Genomic DNA, 19,264 nt, shown 5'->3' on the forward strand with positions numbered 1-19,264 from the left:
GATTAAATTCAGCACCTTTATATCACAACTGGCAAAAGTACACTTAGTTTTTAATATATGAGACGGTAGGTTACAATATTTTGGACTGAATGATAGCAAGAATTTCCCAAATTTAATTTACTTTTGATTTCGTCGTGAATGGCATTCTGACTTGTTAGTTTTGTCCACAAGTACTTGAATTTTGTCACATTTTCAAATTGCTCATAAGCTATCTCTATATTTTGGTTTCGTAATGAATTCTGATGCCGAGACATACTCATATACTCTGTATTTTAGACTTTTATTTCTAAACCAACATACCTACTATGCCTTAATAGCTATTGTGTGTTCGTTTTTATAGTATTTATATTATCGCCCAGCAGATTAACATTATCAGTGCAGAACAACAGCTGATGTCTCCCATTCATATACATAATGCCTTGATTATATTAAACTTTCCTGATGTTGTATTCTGAGGCAAAATTCAAAAGCAGCGGCGACAGAGCATCTCCCTGTTTCCGGCCATTCCAAATAGGAATTGTATCGGACAAATATTTACGACTGTGACGTTTCCTTCCCTATCACCTTATCCCTTTCCTACTTTCCTTAGTATCAACCTCTTCCCGACCTTCATTATTTTCCGTCAGAGTGTGCCCTTGTCTTCTTTTGTTTATAGGTCATACGGGGACCAGTGTGGATGAGTCTCAGCCCGGTGGTCACACGTTTCACATCGCTTCTATTTATTTTAGATTATAATGTTTTTTTTTCTGGATTAGAAATTGGAGGCAGAAAACTGCACTGCGATTCATCCTTTGTTTAACTGTCGCTGTTTATTTATATGCCCGTATACTGTTGTGTAATTCATATTTTGTCAATAAACTATTTTCTTGAAAAGGTTATTGGGCCTTTTTGCTTGTCAGGTAATAGCAGAGAGCTTAGTTTCGCCATTCAATCCACTCAAGATATTCTGTTAATGTACTTGCATTTTTTCTTTGAATTGATTATTGAGAATTGCTATTAATTTGTCTGCTTTTTCGTCATAGAGGATCGAGTACTTCCGAATGCAGACAACCTCAGGAAGGATAAGCTAGAAAACGAAGTCACCATACGGGAGGGAGTAGTCACACAACTGTTGAAGGTCTCCGACCTTCGGAAATATTTACGTGAATCAGCTGGCACCGAGATTCACATGTTCGCCTTATACTCCATGGAACCTCTGGGTGAGTCGAAAACCTTGCGCATTAAATTAAGTCAGATTTAGGAAGCAGTAACTGACGTTTTGGCTGACATTTCGCTCAATTAGTACCCCAGTATTATGACGTGCCTACGCCAGTTCACCTACAGATTTCGTGGTCTTGCCAACACGAAAGTTTTAGACCATTGCAATTCTGCCTCCCTGGTCGAATTGTCTGGGAAACTTCTCACTTAGTGTCGTCTATGGAGGAGTTTTTTAGCCATCTCTTCGAGTCTTCCCAGGATTCCATTCGGGGCCCGCGTTGTCTTGATCATATTACCTCTGGTTATACAGAGGCTCTTATTTCACAGGCTGCCCATCTTAACCAGCTCCAGGCTTTGGAGAAATTTTCAGAGTCAGCAAACAATACCATTTCGAAGTTCACGTCTTTCAATATACGAAGTTGTCCAACTCTATTGAGAGGGTTTTGTCCCATCAAACCGTATTGTGGGGAGATACGTTTGAGTCGGTCTTACAATATATAAATCCATATTCATGCTGCAGTTTTGTCCATTCAGGATATTTATATTTTGCAATTTTCGTACTCGTATCTGGCAGACACACTGTCCAGGGCACATAGTGAATCTATCGGCGCTTCTACGTCTTTAGATAGATTTCATGTGGACAGGCTATGATTCTTTTTCCCGGCTCTGGGTAAAGATGCGATTCAACAAGATTATTGCTTTAGTGTCCAACGTCAGGGCGAGTCTACCTGACTACGTGGCCGACATTAAAATTTACTCCAACTTTTTTGTTTTGAGGTCCCAAATACAAATATTGTCCATGCTATTTTGGATAGTTCGACCCCTAGTGGTGAGGTCATGTTAGGTGTTGGGTAAGAATCTCACTTCTATTGTAGTACTTGAAAACGTTTGTGCGGTCTGCTAGCTTTGAACATTCTAATAGTATGATAGCCTCAATTTCTCCATTTCGGAATCCGGTACCTGGCAAACCCTATGTATTAGCCACCATACCATCGTTTCTGGTAATGTAGATTGGGTTTGTCCATGTGAAATTCGCGCCGACAAATTTCTTTTAGATCTGAGCTATCTTTCTCTATTTCAAGCTGGGGCTGTTCGCAAACTCAATGCCGACTTCCCTCAGGTACTTACTGATAGTTCAGGCTTTACAGCCCTATTTGACCATGATATTTAGTTGACTGGCCCCACGCCTGTTAAGTTCCCCCAAGAGGCTTTCTCCCCCGAAGATGACTGTTTTACGTCGACAAGTTCAAGACCTGTTAAAGAAAGGGATTATTAGACACTCTGTTTCGCCATATTCTATTCCCATTTCTCTTGTCCCAAAGGGAGAAACCGATTTCAGCCCTGTTCTTGATTATCGTGCCTCAATAAGATGATTAAAATAGAATCAGTTCCTCTTCCGGACTTTCATTCGTGTTTGCACTGGTTTTCCGGAGCTAACGTCTACACCACTCTTGATCTCAATACAGAGTATAACCGTACCCCTCTTTCTGAAAAGTCTCGTCCACTCACAGCTTTTGCTACCGATTGGAACATTCATGAATTATTTCGTGAACCCCTTGGCATCGCCACTGGAGCTCAGGTTTTGACAAGTTTGCTTGTCAATATATTTACGGATATCAGATTCAGATTTGTTTACAATTATTTGGACGACTTTGTGATTTATAGTTCGTCCCTTGAAGAGCATTTGGTGCACTTCCGGAAAGTATTTACGCACCTTCGCAACGAGGGCCTTACTGTTAAACCATTCAACGTTAAGTTTGCTACACATATCTTCTTTTTTTGGAGGGGTACCTTATTTCTCCTTCAGGGGTTACTATTGACCCTGCTCGTTCCGTTGTTATCAGAAATTATCCGCCACAGCGAGATTTATTGGTAAGGTCAAATTCTTCTATAAAATCGTCCCAAATTTGCCGAATAGATCTGCGCCACTCAATGCGTTGAGGAAGAAGGGAGTAAAATTTAAATGGGGTAGTGAAGAGCAAGCTACTCTCTCTGATTTTAAGGTATGCATTACCCCAGTTTTGACCATGGCCGATTTCACTCAACGATTCATCCTCCAGGCATACGTTAGTTCTATAGTAACTGGGGCTTTGCTTTCGCACGAATATTAGTTCTAAGTACGACCCGTCGCCTTTGCCACCCGTACTCTCTCTAACGCGGAGAGAAAATTTTCCATCTATAAGCAGGAGTACCTCTCTGTCCTTTTTTGCTATTGAACAGTTTCAGTTAATTCTCAGATATGTTGATTTCGATCTGCAGACAGGCTCTATTGCGAAATGGGCATTCCGCCTTTAAGTTCTTCCACACCCGAGAAGTCATCAGGTTAAGCAACCTGCCAATATTGTAATTATTAATAGATTAAATGCCGGTGAATGTGTTCACCATTACAGCTTGAGAAGTAGGCTCTTGTATTTTTGCTCGAAAGTGGAACTTCAGCGTGTCAAACTTGTCAGATTTCCCGAATGAGTAAACCGGCACGTTTCCTCCACTTTTGTCTGTTCGCTTCAGAATTGCCCATAGCAACGACGGAGAAAATTTTCATCGATTTTTCGTGTCGGTTTCCCAGATCAAAATCCATGTTCTAGTGTGTGTGTGGAAGTTTTCATGAAATTTACTTGGGGTTTCTGAGTCAGGATAGCTACATCCTCTGTCGAAACAGATTGCTTGAAATCTATTTTCGCTAATTTCGGTCCTTACCTGTTCATTGTGTCTGATAATGGTACTCAGTTTACTAGTCGCGAGTTTTGGGATTTTGTTTTGGTCTTGGGTCTGTCTCATTTAACACTACACCCTATTATCCTAATCCTTCTCATAGGAATCTGAAGTCCGCTTTTATGGCTTATGATAATGGTAACCATGCTTTATGGGATTCCGAGTTGCAAAGTAAAGTAAAGTAAAGTTTGTCCCACTATACGCCATGTAGGCGTTTGGGGTGAGTGGAGGTATAGCTCCTCTCTTCCTTGACCTCGGCACTAGATGGGGGTGAGTGGTCAGCATCACGCCCCATGCAGTGATTAAAATTCGCGTTTAATAGTACTGCTCGCCATGAGTCTTTAGGATAAAAGTGCCGTTTCCTTCATATTTGCCCTCTGACTAAATAATCCTCTTTCCAATATGTGGACCTTTTCTGATTTGCTGCCGATCCATCCCGAGCCTTCTGAATTACGTGAGACCTCAAATAGAGCGTAACATAATATTCGCGTTTCTCATGAACGTGTTGCGCTGTATTATAATTCTAATCGCCTACCGGTGCTTATAAAGTTGGTCAGTCTGTTTTGGTTCCCAGTTTTCCCCAGAGTCGATCGGCCCAGGGTTTTTAGCCAAGCTTATACCTAGATACCGCAGGTAATTGACTATTTCTGAGTTTACCACTCCGTTTCTGTAAAGTCAGTCTATCCTGGTGATAACTCTTGTATCCGAGCTCATCTTTCTCAGTTTAAACGACTTTAAATTTTTCGATAAATCCTGCTATATATAGCCCTAAGGTTCTTACGTGTTTCCTTTGGTATTGTTCTGCATACTGTGTGTTTATATTTGGCTGCTGCTCCGTTTTTGTTTCTTCCAGGGGCATTTTCTGCATCCCCACTCTTCTAATTATGCGTCACAGTCCACCAGGCTTCTGCTGCATTTGTATTTCTCCCGAAAATCTCTTGTGCGCCCCAGTTACCTTCGGAACCCTGGAATTGTCATCAGTTTATGTGTCTAAGAACCTATACCACGCTGATCACTCTTCCAAGTATTGCAGCTTTGTCATCGGTGTTTTTCCATATGAGGTACCTACCATCTACGCCTGGCATCGGGATCGCTGCTATTACTGTTTTCCCCTGGCAGCTACCGCCCAGGAGCGATAGAGTGTATTACATAGTTGCTACGTGCCATTACAATAAACTAGTGCACTGGATATTTTCTGGTTGCCACGAGATTTTTCCGTTGGCACCAAAGGCAGAAATGTCGGATTTGACAGCGCAACTTAAGTTTGCTTTTCCGTCTCGGATCATAGAATTGACCGTGGGATAAGTGTGATGGACTTTCTTAAAGTCAATAAATAGTTTATTTACTGTCAAATTGTACTACCATTTCTTTCTGTAGTAAGTGGCTAATGTAGAAAATTTTATCATTTGTATATATAAGACACACACTGATGATCCCCAGTAATTTCATTGACATATGGAGCCAACCTTATCAAAAGAATATTTTGTAGGCAGATGAAAAGAGGAAGATATCTCGATAATTATTAGCCAGCCACCTTTCTTTTAAAGTGGCACAATAACAGATTCATTACACTACTGTGACATTTCCTCCTTAGTCCATATAGAGAAATGCGTCTGTGTATCTCGGAATCCAACGTTTCGCCTCCTGCTTTGATAAATTCGGCCGAAATGTGATTAGTGCCCTGGAATTTATAGTTATTCAATTTCTCAATAGTAGTGTCCTTTTCCAGAAAACTGCCTTTTGGCACTAATGGCTCAGCCATAAATATCTGTTTCTTGTCATGAAAACCGTGAACATTTAGCACTTGGTTAAAGCCATTTTTCACTTACTAAAATCCTGTAGAGATGATCATTCTCATCTTTCGTAATATTAACTCTCGTAAAATTTATCACATTACATATATATATATATATATATATATATGTATATATATATATATATATAACTACCTGAGTTAGGGAAACCGAAGATTCATCACCGAACTTCCCAAAAACTTCCACCGGTCCCTGGACTGGGTCAGTAAAATCCAATCGCCTTCAACTCCTATCCCCCACAGATCCCTCTTGATATTACCCTCCCTTTTATGCCTAGGTCTCCCCAACGGATTCTTCCATTCAGTCTTCCGGACCAATACCTGGTGTACACTTTTTGCCCCATCCTTTGGTCCACTTGCACTGTCCATCTCATTCTTCTTGATTTAATCAGCGTAATAATATTGTGAGAGGAGTACAAATTGTTAAGCTCATTATTATGCAGTTTTCTCCATACCTCGTCCTTTTATTTCCTAGGCCCAAATATCCTCCTCAGCACCCTATACTCAAACACCTGCAATCTAAGTTCCTCCCTCAGAGTGAGAGACCGTGTTTCGCACCCATACAAAACCACGGGCAAAATTATTGTTTAATTTTTAAGTTGTTAGAAATCAGAGGAGAAGACAAAATATTTTGAACTGAAAAGTACCAAGAATTTCAAGAATTTAGCCTCCTCCTAATTTTCTCGTGTATGTACAATTATAAATGCTTCTTTAAACATCACAATCACTAGCTTAGACTACATAGATCTATATGGTCGAAAAATAGGACGATTGATGATTATAATCGAATTGAACAAATTTAAACAACAAAATAAATTATGATTCGCTGAATGCAAGTTGAGTTAAATTTTAACGTTTCTTACCACTGTCTTTAAACAAAATGTAAAAGTAATAAAACTTAACCGCAAAAGATATTAGTTAAATATGAAGTACTACAGATTAGTATCATGAAATGCATAAAGATGAGGGCAAATGCAATAGTTTCTTCATATGGACTAATTTAAATATAATACATCCACAGAGCAAAATTTTCTGTGATAGTTATAAAAGCTCAGCCGGTCAAAACGTCTCTTGCCTTTTTGGAACCCTGAATTACATTTTCATGCTTACAGTAGCCTACCATTGGATCAACTAAATTCTATCCACAAATTCACATTTTCTTAATATAACCTGCAATATATTATTGCTCTGACATAAATAAACATCTTCCAACTCTAAATAGAAGCAATCACATTTCTTAAGAAGACATTATCTTCAGAAACTTGCATACTATAAATCTACCAGTTGTCAAACGTACTCCTCTAACACATTTCTCAAGTTCTCATTGTAGTTCATTCACTTGAATTTCGGATCATAAATTAAAAAGAGGATTATTTTGACAGGACAATATTAACAACATTGAAGGTCTTTGTAATCACAGAATGTAGTGGTAAATGCAGCAAGGAAGACGTCTATAAATATCCCTTCAATACGAATTCGACCAACAAAAGAAGGAAGCGACTATCTGAACACAAATAGAGTTAAATTTCAGCGTTCCTTGCCATTCCTATGAATCGAAACTAAAAGTAATAGAACCCAACCATCAAAAATGTTAGTAAACTGTAAAACATCACACCTTAGCATTTACAAAACACAAAAAGTTCTGGGGCTAATGCATTATACAGGATTTGCACAAAAGAATAGTGCGGTTTCAAAAGTTAATAAAAAATGTATTTCTCACCTTACACGGGCACAACATACACCGTCAGCGACGGCAACTGTCCACGTTTCTCACGCGTTAATTACAATCCTTCAATGTGTGCACCCTGGGTCACATGACACACATCCACACGGTAATGAAACTCATCCGATCTAGCGCTGTGGAGAAACACGATTGAGAAGCACTCGTACATTCCTGTGAAAATGGGGTGGAGCTCCGTCCAGTGGTAGAATGTAATCGTCATAATTGGTATTCAGTTGGGGTAACAACCAGCTTTCCAACATGTCCAAAAATGAGTCGCCAGTCACAGTTGCACCATTCTTTTGTGTATACTCTGTATAGAGTATAAAAGATAAATATATATTCCTGTGCAATATAGTAGACTTATAAATGAATGTAAAAGTTAAATTATATCATTAAATTTTATTACATTAATAAAACATATATTACTTTCGTCTAGCTGCTAATGCGAGTTGCATTCGCATATGACAACCTACTCAATTTAAGACTTACATAAAAGCGAGATTTTAAGTTTTCCAGACAGTGAATTTGAAGACTTTGATATTGTATAAAGGCGGCTGGAGCTTTTAGCTCCAGGTGGCATATAACGCAGAGAAAATATCCGTGGGACCAGTGCATATGTAACTGGGTGAGCCAGCATGAATGAGCGAAGTGGAGTAAACGTAAAGTTTCACATATTTTAGATAAGCGCACTGCATGGACTGCTGATAGCTCTATACTTGGTGGCTTTACCGCGGGGTAAGAATATCACCATGTGCAATAAGCTAAACGGCGAAGAGGAAAATCCGTCACAATCCCTCACTTGGCTATGCAAACTCCGTTCGATAACAAAGTTTATTTGCTTATAATTAAAAATATTACTAGGCAGAATCTAGACATAACATTTTAGGTACGATTTCTTGAACAACAAATAATGCACTTCTAAGTAAAATATAAAATTCCCACGACGAGTATAAAGAAATATTTTAAATGTAATTCTACACGGAATTGAAGCTTAAACGTGCAGTACTGATCAGTTAGCAGGCATAGCAGCTATCTAGCTATGTCCAGTGATGTATCGAACTATAGCATTTTCCTTAACACCACCACTAACTATGTTTCCACATCTAATGTTCTCATAACGTCAAGAAATGAACCACCGTGTCCTTAGATTCGTTTCATCGTTAAGACACGTAGCGATTAACTGCCTATATAAAGACTAAATAGACCATTAAATGGAACAATAATAGACAGAATAAAGCACAAAATGTTTGGGAACTTGATCTTAAAAAAGTTAGTGCTCTTTCGGTTGCTGTTATTTTGCTGTGCGTTATGCCGAATTGTTTCAGGTTATAATCTCAGTTTGACACTTAAATTTAACAATTAAAGTCTAATGCAGTGGCGTATTTCTTCGTACAGTATAAACACTGAAGTTATCTGGAAATATTATTAAGGTACTCAGAACTCTAAAGTATTGAGTGCGAACAAAAAGGAAAATATGATAGGAAGTACATGTAGCGCACATGGAGGAAATGAGAAATGTATGTAAAATATTACACGGGAAGCTTTAACGAAAGAAAACGATTCTAAAACATTGTCATAATTAGAAAGTCTTACAACAATACTACAAGATCTCTGTAACACTACAACACAAGCAGAATCACTAAGTTACATTTGTAACGATTTAATATTTTGCGGTAAAGAACTTACTCCATCACAGTGCCCCATATTTCACTATTCTATGTTTAAAATATTTCCCGGACAAATTTGTATGCAAACTCTCAGGTCTATAACATTAAAGTTCTTCATTCACTATAAGATACAACGTATCAACACATGAACAAACATTTTCAAAATATATTGTTTCGCATAATCCGAATTTTAGTGTCTTTGCAGATGGGGTGGTTACACATTTTAAAGTGACTCAACATGCATTTCCAATACAAATATTCACATCATCATAAACGTCATAATTTTAATGTTATTTCGAATGGTTATATGTTGAAACATACTCAGATTTCTTATTACGTGGTATGATAAAAAGAATAGTGAAGAAATAGCCGTTAAATAACAGTGAACGTCGTGATATAACATAAAAATTAATCAATTGATGAATAAGATTTGAGGCTTTCACAGCGGTGAGTCTGAATATTGCTGTCTTCGAACGTATAAGTCACTCGGATATAGAAACGCCACAGATACTAAAGTGTTGCTGATTATTTAAGTTAGTATCAGAATGAAGAATTAATTTAAGGAATAATTATTTCCTTCTGATCTAAATTCTGAGCTCGCTTTTGTAGGCTAAATTACGAGGGAATATCCATCATTAGAAGCCAAACAATTATACTGCTTCCTTCTATTGGTTAGGTTCCAATAAAATTGCTATATAAATATTATAGGAATATAATATTGTTTGCTGTTTATAAATAGGCGTTTAAGAAAATTGCTTTCTCTGTAATTGAATGACATATGTAAGTAGTAACAGAGACACTTATTAAACATGATTCTAGATTTAATGCAAGAAACAAATTAAATGCTTTATTATCGTTTTTGTTAATTTTAATTCTAGATCTAATTTTGTTAAGTGTTGGCGCATTTAAAATATTTATCAACGGATATTTCCCCATGCCAAAGACACCTATTAATATAACCTGTCTTACATGATTAAGAACGATTTATGCATTTAATTATCCCTTACGAAACGATATTTAATGTACTGCTGAGGCAGAATATTACAAACAAAACATCTTCATCTCTTTGGCATCGCATTTACTGAAATTTGAGAAATGCGGTTACAAACTTAATTATATTTATACAGAACTCAAGCTCTATCATCTCAGATATGCTGCATTACTATCTTAAAGAATATCAGAAGTATAAGTAATTATTTTCATTTGGAATTAATAGTGTCATTTAAAATATTTTAAATGCCAAATATCGAACAGTTTCGCCTGAATATACATCATTATTATGTGGATCGTAACTACAATTGAGCAATAGATATTATTAATGGAAAAGGAATTTCTCAACCCTGATGATGGGGGCAGTATATATCTCCAAATTACTAATACCAAGCTACAAGTCCGCACGGCGTTGCAACTCCGATGATAAATTTCGACAACTTTACTGTAGATAGATTCTCTAATTTTATATACTGGCAGAAAAAACCAAAATTATTTATCTTTAAAACGGAGAATACCTGCTTTCATTGTAGCAGCTGTATAATTTAAAATTCATATTACTGGGTTGTCTCATGTTTCACCAACATTGTCGCCTTTTCGTCCGTTCTCATTTCTAGATTTTTAGTCTAGTAACGCTTGCTTATGTATTTTCTCCATCCATTCTATAACAATACTAGAGAGAGGCCTACTACCTACATGTTCATGAAACAACAGAAAATATCTTTTTAATGCGAAATTTGGGCCAAAATACTTCATATTCTAAATGCATAAGGTTCTGTTCTCACCTAATTTTTCGGATGTCTTAGACGGGTAAAAGTAAAGCTGCCCCACTATACGACATGTAGGCGATAGGGGGTAGAAGTTGTATAGCTCCTACTCATTCATGCCCGAGGCATTAGGTGAGGGTGAATAGTGAGAGTCACGCCTCAGCCGCGCATTACCCCCGGGAATGGACCTCGGTACTATAGGCTGCTGCGTGGGCCGCAGAGCCGATATTGACGCAGACCAAGGAGAAATATTCTCTGCCCCTGTGGGGGATTAAATCTCAGTCGTCCAGTCCGTAATCAGTAACTATAGTGACTGAGCTTCAACAGGTTATCTATAAATATGGTCGTTACCTCAAGGAACATTCTGAGATATTACTTTAAAATCGGCCAGGACCGTTTATTCCACGCCCTTTCAATTCATAATTCGTATTGATCCTAACATCAGGCTGAATGAAACTGTACAGTTGATAAATCGTAGTTATATAGTTTAAGAATGAGATCAAACACTTTTGTGAAATGTCAAATAAAGTTTAGTTTTAAATTTATGTCAACTGTAACGATTAAATGCATTTGTTTCTTTTTCAATTAGAACAAAGCCCACAAACCATTCGTCTTTTTCTCTACCCATCCCCCATGTTAAGAGAAATTAATGGGGCAGAACGTTTAGTTCCCAAGACACTTCTTGCAAGAGAAGAATTGCTCGTGCTTTGAGGCTATCGCGCGATCGTTATGTGTAATTCATTCGAAGCGTTACTCTGGTAACGATGTCTGCGGTTCTTAACATCTGCTACACCTCTGCTCTGTTATTTCAGCTTTATGGAGCTTTAAACTTCATGACGTTCAAATTGTGTAACCACCCTATCATGACACAAACAAACAAAGGAAACCTGAGTTGTAGTCTGTTCTCTTGTGGTTAAGTATGTATTTAGAATCCAAATAAATATTAAAATTTTTGATGCAAATTTTGCATTATTATAATAACTCATAATTGTCCATGGAATGCGGAAGTAATTGGTATCGTCGCAAATATAATCGCTAATTTTATATAGACATTTCTGTTAGGTTTATATTATGATTTAAGTATATTATTGTTGTAGAATTATGGTTATCTACTTCATCCGATACCTACATCTGGTGTACGAAATTCTGTGAATTAAGAATGCTCAGTAATTCTTTCAGTAGAGAGAATGTCTCAGCCTATAAAATGTCAATAATTCCTCGCTAACCGCTTTTTTGTATTATGCAAAATTTAAATATCAATGGCTTCCATTTGAAACCGGTATTTATAAATACTTATAATTTCTTAACGGGTATTTAGCATTATGTACTCGTAGTTTCGAAACGTCAGATACGTAATTGGTGTACACAAAACAAAATCGATGAATTTTGCACAAAGACATCCACATTTTCAGGGAAAGGCCAAACTGCATATGAATCAATTATTTAGCCTATTGTTGGTGCTTCTTTTTTCTGACAATATTTGTGTTATTATATTTATGCATTAATTTCGTACATTGTTATTTCCTGAAGAAACAGGCAGCTCAGAGACAAGTGATTACAGAGACCGCAATGTCAGCGGTAAACTAAGCTTTCAAATTCATACAATGTTTTGTTCCTACCACATTCATTCCTATTCAGGAAAGTAATTACTCCGTCGGCGACAGACTGCTCTATTATTTTGTAACAGCACTACCGGGATCTCTCTGTCCATATTTTCTAGCCTGCATGTTCTTGAAGACTGCGTTTCTGTTTTCCCATACGTTACATCCATTGGTGAGTTTGTTTCTGTTGACGTGCTGTTCTAAATTTCATGAAAATCTGTCAATTTCTTAGTGAATTTTAGTAATAGTTTAGTACGCGAACAGACACTATAAATAATGACAAAAATATGCTGTGTCAAACTGCATTAAGTTTATATTAGTTTTATTTAAAATAAATCGCAATTTAAATGTTGGCTGTCGTGTTTGTTGTAGCGTCCATTAGAACCTCAAATACACTTTAAATGTTATTATTGACGTTTATAGACATACGTTATTACACTATGAACATAAAGTTATTTATCGCTTTAAGAATGATGGCGAGAAAAGTTGCGATTGGATTTTTATTTGCATTCTGTTTTTGGTAACATGTATCTACTGAACTTTATTCAAGTATTATATTATTCAAATCGTTCCACCGTGCCTCGATTAACCAGAAGAGCACAAACCACTGAAACGACTCAATACACGATAGAACATTTGAAAATATCCGTTCGCGATTCAGCCTTCCGACTCACACAGTATAATGCTCACTATAATATATTCTGTGTACATGATACAATCTCTTTCCCGTTACTATAGAGCGAAAGTAATCCCAAAGTTACAAATGTAGTATTGTTTTACTCTAGTTTCTATGCTTATACAAGACAAGAAGTGATCCGCTAAGCATTTTGTGTCAAAGCAAATAAACATTGTTATTGATACTGTAACTTAGTGATAAATTTATAAATAATTTATTCTTTTATTTAGTTGACATGTAACCACCAAGAATAATTTATTTGATGCATTAGAAAACATGAGATCCTTATTTTTATTGGCAGAAATATAACACCAAATATATAGTCTACGTGTTGGTAAATTTTACATTACAACTGTCCGCATTGGCTAATCATATCTTTGTCGACAGTCTCCGAAAAGAATAAATAATATCGTGGATCTTAAGCGACATTATTATTCACTTGAAAATGGAAAATAAACGTATTTATGTGCAGATATATGTTATTTTTAAGGACGGTGATAGTTAGCTTTTAGACAGTTTTCATTTCAAGTCATCATTAATATTATAAAACCATAATTATTCACACATAGATATATTTATATGTTATTTTAATTTTTGTCCCGCGCTGTAGCCGCGCGGTCTGAGGCTTCATGCTTCGGACCGGTGATACGGAATGCGCGCTGGTTCGAGTCTCGGGGAAAGAAATTTCTCATGAGATTTTCGACCGGTGTATGGGACCAGCGCCAACCCAGCATCGTGAGGAAATTGGGGAGCTACAATAAGTAGCGTAATCCGGTCATGAAAACTAGCAATGGCTGGGGGTTCGTCGTGCTGACCACACGTCACCCTATATCTGGTTGGATGATCGTTCACCTCTGCTTAGGCATGTGAACGTGAGACCAGCAGTCAAGCTAGTCGGCTTTGGCTCTCTGGAGCTGTTACACCACGGATCTATTTATTTTATTTATTTATTTTATTTTAATTTTTAACGTGTCCTGAACATCAAAACAGTGCACGTTTACACAATAATGTAATTTTAACCTTAGTGATCTACACATAAACCATTTCTGTTTAATTAATTTCATTGTTATATTTTGCACTCACGATTAATTAATTTCAATGTATCCACAACAGGGTTGCTCAGAATATTTTTTCCCTTTTCGCATCAGTTTATTCCAAAATCATGTTAAATGCGGCCCGCGGGCCGGAACTCACGCACTCCTGATTCAGTCAATATGTATCACAATAATAGATTATTTAGTTTACAAGTAACATCACTACAGAAATTCATGTAAATATTCTTAGCTGCCTCAAACATAAAAATGTACTTTTCAGTCGCATGATTAAGGAAACAGAAAATTTATACACAAATCCAGTAAATTTGTGACAAATATATCTCTATGTTGATGTATGTGTCAGATGTGACGATGCTCTCTATGTGTTGGTTTCTGAATGATGCTATTTGAAATTTCAGTATATTCACATCGGAAATTACAGACCTTATTCAGCAGCATTTAATTTAAAAGAAAATTTCTATATAATTATTTATTTGTTAGTGGTTTATTTAACAACTATATCAGCAACACAAACTATACCTTTTAGAGTCGAAATATCGATATGGGCTTTTGCATGTCCAAAGAACAGGCGTATATACATAAGCATTGCACACAGAGAACAGCGAAATAAAGAATCTGAATATTGTAACATCTTAATCTAATTTATCCTGAACTGCTGTTACTACTCTTAAAAATATACTGAAGTTACAAATGCATTTCATTGATTACGATGGTATTTTAGATGTCAGCTGAAACAATCAGCATTCGATTTAGGTATCGCTCCAATACAAGTTACTCATGCTCACAGTGTCTTACCTCACTCCACACCACAGTGCCACTTCCTTTGCCTTCATACTCTTGAGTATCTGAAGTTCACGAATGATTGATGATAGGTTTTAAAGCTTTATCCGAAAGCCCACAGAATAATGATGCTAATAACCGCGAATCTGAAGGATTTCCCACGAGATCTTTACTAGAGGTGTCACAAGTTTCATTAGCCTTACCTACTGGTATAGCTGGAACATTTTTATCAGGTATAAGCACTCTATATCCCGGATCCAAACTTTGTGGTTATCTAGCCATTGCCAAAAAGAAGGTCCTCGAGAGAGAAAAGAGTCATATAACAGTGACAGTATGTCGGTTGGCTTAACACTTTGAAGCTGAATCTCGTCTAATAACTTTCACAAACTAAGTGATGTGTAAGGAAATAGTCGATATTTTATCTGATTATCATACAATTATTGGAGTGATTAAGTCAAGGAGTATGAGATCTGCAAGGCTTTTAGCACTAAAGAAGGAAATAAGAAATTGGTACAAAATTTGCAGTGCATATAGAAAACTCGAAAGATGTAGGCGTAGAAGGGACAACACTACTAAAGTGAATATTATGTAAATCGATTTGTGATTTGAATTGGGGTAATCTAACTCAGAGTAGAGAATGATCGATTCTTGTAACAAAATAATGAATTCGTTTTTCAAACATTGCTGGGAAGTTTCTGACAAACTGAGCCTACTATCAGCATCTTAAGAAGGACTCCGTTTCAGGGACTTAGTATATAATTACCAAGCCGATGAATAAATATACTTTGTGGACAATAAAGGTGACGTGTAAATTCAATTAGCTAATATATTCATAGTTTCTCACCTCATATATCTATTCTTAGAGTGCAGTACCAAAAAATAAAAATGATTAACTTCTTATTTTAGCGAAGTTTGATATGGGTCGGTGATAAAACAATTATTCTTGCAAAATTATAAACCCTCTTAAAATTTATAACAGAAAATACTAATTTTAAACTTAATGCACTGCTCTTAACTAAATACAAATTACTTTCGACAAAATTGATAGCACTTGTACACGATTTCAATTACGTCTGTCTAAACGGAGGAAACCGTAAGGAGAAGGTAAGTTACAATAATTAATTAAATAAAAACATTAAAGAGATAAAGCGAAGGGTATGGATTGGTAACTGTAATAGAGGACATTTCTTATTCCGTGACATCCAAATGTTTATTGCTCGCTGAAATATAATTACTTCTGAAAGAAACTCGTATTTTAGAATCGTATAAAAATGCATTTGTCGAAAAGCAAAGTTACATCTGCACCTTTTTATTTACATAAAACATAACTAAAGAACCAAACGTAAAAAATGTAGTGGAATTTGTACAGGAAATTTATTTGCTTTTTAAATTTATAGGTTATATTTTTAAAGATGTGTTGAGACATGTTCTGTAATGGAGTGAAATGAATAGACCTGTAAAATGCGATAATAAAATTCGTGTGTAAGCATCCGAGTTGGAAGGGAAATTTCAACTAAACTCTGTTCTGCATGCTTAGTAAGTGTGATATGCAAATCACTCTGACTGGCTAACTGATGCATTACCATTAACCATGAATTTTATAAAATATTTATATTGAACTTTCTGGTCATCCGAATGGATGATTATATATTTTATTCCCAATTCGTTAGGCGTTATGCCCACAGGGTTCGAACTGATTATAAAACTATACATTTTGTTTTAATATCTTATTTGCTGTATACATTTTTCTTCATTTGTTTCTGGCCCTTTGTTCAGAAACATGGCTGTATAATACCATGGGCAAACCCATAAATTCCGGAGCATTTAAACAATTGAGAATCCTGTAGGATATAAGGCTCCTTTGTGATGTGAATAAAACATGTACATGTAATTCGCTATGCCCTGTAACATTCTGGCTATGTGTTGACTTATCGGAAGAACACAATGCCCCTATTTTCATCCCCGAATATAGAGGCTCTACATTCATCCGCAACACTGTGACATAGACAGAATACTACACGGCAGAGCAACACTGAAGAAAACCGTGTGTGTTTCAGATTACTCATTTACTCTTGACACAAACTTTTCATCTGAACACTTTAATTGTTCACCATAACGATAAGAGGCATGGGATGCAACGACTCTTTACTGATAATTTTAAGTAGGTTATTTGTTACATTTTCAATTGTGTAAAGATAATTGTCTTCTGAGATGTTGCACCATGCAGTCTGCTAGAAGTTTACCGACGTTTTCTAACGTTCTTCCTGTCTCTAAAACGTTGGTAAATTTTCTTCACCACGCTACATCTAAGAAAGCAGCCATCATCATCCTCGCCAACATGGAGATCTGAAATATCACCTTTTAAATTGTACGTGCTAACGGTATTTCAGTTCCGGCACTATAATGCAGGAAAGCTCATAATTTATTGCAGTTTTCTCAACCGGTGGGCCGCGAGATTTTGTCAAGTGCCACGCATGAATTCGGATAGAACAATTTCAATAAATATTAAAAATCAAAATATTAAATAATTTTAATATTACATTATTAGTTTATCCGTAATTGAAAATATTTTAATAATTAGTTAAAGCATAAACTTACATTAATTAGTGGCAATGGTAATAACAATGTAATTTTTATGGTAGTGTTACATCAGTGGGTATGTATGTTCCTCACCTAACTCCTTACCGTAAATGAATTCGTATGGACTTCGTTTATCGACAAAATCCGCTACGATCATAAAGAATCTAAGTTTGTATGAGCAATATTTTGGGTCGCTCAATTTTACTAAAGTTGTGTCATCTGTTGGAATAATTTTCGCCGAAAACAATAATAATTACGAATAGTGCCCTTAAAATAAGGAGATTAGTTACAAGAAACATTAAAACAAAAACTTGCTTAGAAATTGGTGTATTCCGATAAATGTTAGATCCATTTTGAGATTCTATTTTGCAGAAACAAAACTGTACCGCGAGGATCTAAAGGTCAAGTACCACTGATTTAAATGCGCCGTACCTATTAACTCCTCGAAGAGAAAGGCAAAGTTATAATAAACCGAACATAAATTACCGTATTTCCTACAATTTAAGACGCCATTGATTTGAGTAAATAATATATGTTTAGGGAAAAAACAATATACCCATTCTTAGACGCCATCTAATGGAAGACGCACCCACGCCATCAAATGGAAGAACCAAGCTGATTTCAGGAATTTTAAAATAAGTAAAGTGCGTACTAAAATCTAGGAAATATGTAAATATTGTATTAGGGAATTAAATTAACGAAGAGCAAGTTTGGTGGATTACTAACCAAGCGTGGAAGATATTCGAAATGCATTAAAAATTTATAGTCGTCTTTGTGCGTTCTTGCCTGTCAAATGTTTGTTTCCACTTTGTTGCACCAAAACAAACTAACTACAATTATTTTAACAACTGTAACAAGTGTAGTATATAATATGGTTCGGGTTTACTGACGATTTCTACTTGTATTCAACTTTGGCAAATGAATATTCATTGGTGTTGTTAAAATTCAATTCTGCGTGTAATAAATTATTCGTATAACGAATTTAATGCGCTTGAACAAATGTAATGTTCACTTGGACGCAACATATTAACTGGTTAACTAACATATCGTTGTTGCAGGTAATCGCTGAACTCAAGTTTCGGAGAAATGGTTTAGAAAATGAGAATCATTTTTGTTAAACGCAATGCATTCTCTTCTAGTTTGGGTTTGTAAACGCATTTAACCACATTCATTCAATCATTTTGATACTCAAGGCCAAAGTAACTTTATTTTAATAGATCGAAGGTGTTTTCCCAGAGCATAAATTACATATTGTGTGTGTAACGACGTGGAATGATTTAAGTACTTAAATTGTGTTGGATATTAGAGTTATCATTTTCAAACCAAATTATGTCTCTGAGTTGTCGAAGTATATTGTGGAAACCGAGATACGACGTTGATGACATATTAGTCTGAAGACAGATATCTTCAGACTTACCTCCGTAAAAACCTAAAAACCTATGTAATATATTCGTTCAATTATATGTCGGGCAGCCCGTTACTTTACATGCTTCAGATCCCAAACCGTTTAACGGATTTGGTAAAATTTAGCACTAAAATAAATTAAAATTGTTCAGCGAAATTTACTTGAGCTAGATTGGCCTATTCTTCTTCTTATAATTATTATTACTTACTGGGCCACCTAAGAGGCTCCATACCTTGACAAATTGATAGACAATGTCGGACACTGCCGCAGTTATTTTCGTGAAAACGTCAATCGTGTA

At 36.2% G+C, this 19,264-nt stretch overlaps 1 protein-coding gene across 3 annotated transcripts in view; it reads left to right on the forward strand.

Annotated features, from left to right (window-relative positions):
* Nucleotides 1–662: 662 nt before the first annotated feature.
* dpr20 (defective proboscis extension response 20) overlaps nt 663–19,264 on the forward strand; it is a 524,337-nt gene continuing 505,735 nt past the window's right edge. Inside the window, exons 1-2 of one of the 3 annotated variants that reach the window (XM_087348564.1) lie at nt 663–899; nt 1,023–1,199. The gene's annotated coding sequence lies outside the window, so the exon portion shown is untranslated. The remainder of the gene's footprint in view (nt 900–1,022; nt 1,200–19,264) is intronic. The other 2 variants (XM_087348576.1, XM_087348577.1) reach the window with 2 other exon arrangements.

This window comes from Zootermopsis nevadensis, unplaced genomic scaffold, assembly GCF_977971745.1.
Source record: "Zootermopsis nevadensis isolate Lab colony 2312 unplaced genomic scaffold, Znev_1.0 Znev_ptg000013l, whole genome shotgun sequence".
NCBI classification, from domain to species: Eukaryota; Metazoa; Arthropoda; class Insecta; order Blattodea; family Termopsidae; genus Zootermopsis; species Zootermopsis nevadensis.